The following is a 5,674-nucleotide window of genomic DNA, read 5'->3' as shown; positions in this document are numbered from 1 at the left end:
GTTGGTCTACTCTGGTTGGGACTCACCAGTAGGACATTGATGGGTATGTTCTGTAGCCAAGAGGACCACATCACTGTATTCTGGCTTCTTCTGAAACTCTAGAAAGCCATACCCACGCTATGTCAGCCATCATTTTGGTCTCGATTTAAGATGGAGCTGAGTCAGAAGAAGCCTGGCACCAGAAAACCAAGAACTGGGCAAAGATGGGCCTTGACAGATTTGTACAATCTCAGTTCTAGTGCTGCCAGAACTCCAGTGCTCACCTTTTCAGAAATCTTGGAAAGGAATCAGTACTGAGATGGACTCAGTTTCAGGCATTTGGCAGTAGAAGAGGGAAAAAACAATCCTCCTTCTCCAAGAGACTGTTGCTTAGATTGGCAGCCCTGCTTGCAGGTTTCCAGAAAAAACAGAGCCCATCATTCATTGTCTGAAGCTGTTTCCTTCCTCGTGGCAGCTGTGGCTGGCACTTTGCTGCCAGCTGTGGGAATGGAACTCAGTTTACTCAGAGTGAGCCAAATCACACCAAAGACAGACAGAAACTTGGCTCACACGATGCCCACTCAGAAATGCATGGCCCGGTTGTTGCCCAGTCTTCCTTCTTCGCTATCAACCCACCTTGGGACAAAGACTCCCCAGGAAGTCATTTCAAGATGGATTAAAAACAAACAAATGAACAGGGGATGCACTGAAGATGATTCAGTTCCAATGCGAGAGGCAAAAAAATGGAATATTCTGAGCAGATAAAAGACATCATAGAACCACAGACTCATAGTTTCCTAGAGTTGAAAGGTATCCCCAAGGGTCATCCAGTCCAACCCCATTCTACAAAGGCAGCATCTTCCACTGTTGAACATTGCTTGTGGTCCTAGTCTCTGGAGCTGCAGAAAATAAGCTTGCTCTAATATGACATTCTTTCAGATATTTAAACATGACCATCTTATCACTCCTTAACCATCTCTTTTCCAGGCTAAACATACCCAGCTCCCTCAGCCGGGCTTGGCAGTTTCCAGACCTTTCATCATTTTGGTTGCCCCCCTCTGGACACTTTCCAGATTGTCCGCATCCTACCTGAATTGTGGTGCCTAGAACTGGACACAGTATTCCAGGTGAGGCCTGACCAAAGCAGAATAGAGTGGCGCTATTACTTCCCTTGATCTAGACACTATACTTCTATTGATGCAGCCTAGAATTGCACTGGCCTTTTTTAGCTGTCGCATCACACTGTTTACTCATGTTCAGCTTGTGGACCACTAAGACTCCTAGGTCCCTTCCACATATACTGTTGTCAAGCCAAGTGCCCCCATCCTATACCTGTGCCTTCCATTTTTACTGCTGAGGTATAGTGCTTTACATTTCTCCCTGTTGAAATTCATGTTGTAAGGTCTAGCCCACCTTTCTAATCTGTTAAGGTCATTCTGAATTCTGGTCCTGTCCTCTGGGGTATTAGCAACCCCTTCTAATTGGCAAATTTTATAGGCAGGCCTTCTATCCCATCATCTACGTCATTGATAAAGATGCTGGATAGCGGTGGGCCCAGCAAAGAACCCTGTGACATTATAAAGTTTGGACTAACAGCGGAAATGGAATCCCTGGTCCACTGCCTGCCAAGGGCATCAGAGAAGGGAAATGATCTTAAATCTTTACATTTTGGACTTGAAAGTGGAGAAAGATTTGAGCCAGTGCATCCTGCAATTGCTCTTTCTGAGACCTGCCAACAACCCAACCTCCCTCCAGCCCTTGGCAGTGGGGATATCATTGGGAAGAAATAAAATCACCTTGCTCTGCCTGGTTGTTAGGACTGATGCTTTCCTATCTCCTTCAGAACAAATAATCCTCTCCATCCCCATCCCACCTTCATTGGATTTGTTGAGGACGAGATGCAGAGACAGGGAGCCATGATGGATTTTAACCTCAATCTCATTGCAAGATAAGGTAACCCTGAAAAGGTGGAGACCCTGCCAGAGCGATCCAGAAGGGGAAGAAGGAAGGCGGAGCGGTGTTTGCAAGCCCCGTGCTACCATGGCTGGCGCGCATGCTCTGCCAAACTGGGGTCAGCGCCAGACCAAGCATGCCTGGCTCACCCTTTTTTGAATGGTGCGGGCCCTTCCGTGTCAATGTAACATTTGCTTTGAATGGCCCCCTAATTACATTTGCTTGGCACCCTTCGTCGCTCTTCCTTTGCTGTGGTGAGCCAAGTGAATGTTAATGGGCAGAGCGTTACTGAGGGTTTGTGCGACTCCCACACCTGCCCACTGCTTTGCCCTGACAAATGCCTGCGTAGCGTATTAATTAAGCAATTAAGGCCCAGGAAGTGCTTGTTGGATTGCCAGCCTTCCTGAAAGGTTCGCCTTTAAGACTGCGGTATCATGCCAGAGCGTTCGGACATTGTAGGCCCAACACTCTTGCTCCAGGAGGATCACACTTGCCCAGGGACACGGTGCTCACCAAAACCATGGCCTCTTCTTCCTTTCCATCTTTCCTCCCTTCCTGCATCCCGCCATCAGTGCCACAAGGCCTCCCCCTGTATGGAGAAAAAAGGAGCTTTGGAGCCAAAGCAAAAGGCCCACAGAGGAACCATGTCCCTGAAAGCTTTCCCCCCTGGTCTGCTTTGTCATTGGGCTTTCAGAAAGGCTTGCTCCCTGTCCTGGTCCAGTGATTCAGCTCAGATGCTTATCAAAGCCCAGGTGAAAAGGAGTCCGGTGCCAGCAACACCTCTGGGTCAGGATGGAAAATGCAAGGCACAATGCAAAAAAAAGGTCACAGAGCCGTTTGGGACTGAGCTTTGGTGTTGCCTAAACAGAACTGAGCCAGATGTGCTGAAAATCTCTTACAGAGATTTTTGGCTATATTGATAGAAAGCAAGGTTCTTCACTCATCTCTCAGTCTCTATCTCTTCCCCTCCTTCCCTCCCTCCCATCCCTGCCAGTGAAAGGAAAGCAGGGAGGAAAGGAAAGCCTAGTGGAAGGAAGTTCCAGAAGCTGGGAGCAGCCACCAAAGAGGCTCCGTCTTAAGTCCTCACCAAGCCAGTCTGGACCGAGAGAAATTCTGGGGGTTGTAGTTTAGCGAGGCACTAGAAGAATGCTAAATGCCCCTCCCTAAACTACAAACCCCAGGATTCCACAGGAGACAGCTGTAGCAATGGAATCATAGTGCTCTAACAGTGTCGCGTGATATTGTCATAGTGCACCTAAGCTTGCAGGAGGTGGGATGCCTCTGAGCATGTGGGGAGTACCAGGTTTTCTGTATCAGGTTCTCACAGGCAGCTAGCACTTCCCCCCTCACTCCAAAAAATAGGGCTTGTGGATCAAGTTCTAGAAAGCCTTGAGCTCCCCCAGCTATCTTTTAATCAAATTTGTAGCTTGGATGTGAAAAATCTCAGAGAAGGTTCTCCATGAAGCGTAGGGGGATGGGGGGGGGGAGGGTGTCAGCATGAGGATTTTGACAAGATTTATTTTGGGGAGTGCTTTACAGGTTCAGTCATTTCCAGATTTAGAAGCCGAGGGAAGGGGAGAAGAAGACTTCAGCTGGGCTTTACAAGAAAAGGAATAGAAATGCTATCCAAAAACCTGGGAGGGATCAACTTCCTTTTGCCCAGCTCCAGTGCAAGCTCATTAGCAAGGAAGGAAGAGTCAGGCAAGTTTTGCAAATCACTGCAGGAGGGAAAATGGAGAGAGGAAAAGAGAGAAATCCAGCAAGCTCCCTCTTTTGACAACAGGACTGAGTAACCCATCCAGGCATCTCCATCTCTTCCCTTGTCCTTCGTGATCTGCTCAGATCCTCAATTTTGGGATCCACATTTGGCACTGGAAGGATTCTTGGATGCTCAGGAATGAAAATGGCTGGAACGAGACTTCTGTGTGCATCATCTTTGTTGGTGATCTCGCATCCAAGTTCTAACCACGCTTGGCCCTGCTTAGCTGGGTCCAGGGATGTCATTCATGTCTTCTGCATGAGTGTGTTTGTGTCTTCATGTTGCCTGTTGAATTTAACAGTGTTTTCTTAGGCAAGGCATTCTCAGAGGTGGCTTTCCTCCTTCCTTCCTCTGAAATGTAGTCTACAGCACCTGGTCTTTGTTGGTGGTCTCCCATCCAAGTCCTAACCACATCTGGCCCTGCTAGGCGTCCAAGATCACACAGGATCTCTGTCATGCCTTGTGTATGCATTTGTTCCTTCAAGTTGCCTGTTGACTTAAGGTGACCCATGAATTTTGTTGGGTTTCTTTGGCAGGAGATCTTCAGAGAGGGTTTGGCCAGTTCCTTCCTCTGAAACCGAGCCTGCAGTGCCTGGTCTTCATTGATGGTCTCCCATCAAGTAGGGCCTAACCACATCTGGCCCTCCTTGGCTTCCAAGATCAGACGGGAGCTCATTCATCATCTAGAAGATGGAGCAACCATGTTTTCTGCTGCTCCAGAGATTAAAATATGAACCAATGACTTTAAATCACAAGAAGAAGAAATCCCACCTAACCATTAGGAAGTACTTGCCTGTTAAAATCTATTGGGATGGAGGATGGTGGAGTCTGCTTCTTTGGAGGTCTTAAAACAGGGGTCAGGTGGGCATCTTTCAGGAGTGCTTTAGTTGTAGATTCTTGTGTGGCATGGAGATAAAGTCAATGGCTTTTGGGATCCCTTCCAACTCTATGATCCTATGTAAAAACTCCCCAAACCGTCAAAGCATGGAGAAAACATCTCAGCAGAGAGAAAACGTTAGAACTTTCTCCTGCACGGGTGTAGGAATGAAATAAGCGGCACTTTACAGCCCTACCCTTTCCACTCCAAATCGGTGCCAAACTTGTGTTCAAAGGGAAGATTCAATCTCAAGCCAGGAGTGACTTTGTTCAGCTTTGGCTGGTGCACCAGCCATTCCTGGCAAATCTTCCCCCTATTTTCAGTTCTGCTTTGTTTATATCCAGCTTGGACTGCTGCGTCCTTTTGATGTTCAGAAATTACAGCTGGTGGGGAATAGGGAATGGGGAGGAAGACATTCATTCCCTTTGCATTTTAATGAAAATTGAACTAATCGCCACTTCCGGAACCTCTACTTTGAATAGTTGCCCTTCTCCAAGTCCTGCCGTGTAGATCTCCCGCCCAGACGTCCCCAGAGAAATCCAAACATTTGAGGAAAGCAAAATGCGGAAATTAATACATTAATTAATTTTCATGTAGTCCACCTTTCATCAAGGGCCCTCGGGGTGGCATGCAATCCAATCCATTTAACCAATAATATCAAATAGGAAGAAATCATTGAAGCAGACCAAAAATATATTCAACAGTTTGACTTGTTAAAACACAACCATTTCAAGCTATTTTAAACCATCATGCATAGACACCATCAATTGGGCCCCAAAACCTTTCGTTAAAAAGCGTGGTTTTGCATTGGTGCCCATAAAGAAGATTTTCCACAACCAGCTGCTCTTCCACACTGCCAAAATAAAGCAGCTTGACACCACTTTAACTGGCATGGCTCCATCCTGTGGAATCTTGGGATTTGTAGTTTGGTGAGGTATTCAGCCTTGCTCTGAGCTCAGGTGCCTCAGAGGAGGTCCTCTCCAGCTGATCCCAGTCCTTAGGCATATATAGGGAGAGGGGCTTCTTCAAATATGGATGTGCATAGCAAAGAATATAACATAGAAACATGGCTGGAATTCGGCACTCAGGATGCTCATATGGGGGTC

This window comes from Sceloporus undulatus, chromosome 10, assembly GCF_019175285.1.
Source record: "Sceloporus undulatus isolate JIND9_A2432 ecotype Alabama chromosome 10, SceUnd_v1.1, whole genome shotgun sequence".
NCBI classification, from domain to species: Eukaryota; Metazoa; Chordata; class Lepidosauria; order Squamata; family Phrynosomatidae; genus Sceloporus; species Sceloporus undulatus.
This window is presented reverse-complemented; position numbering follows the sequence as displayed.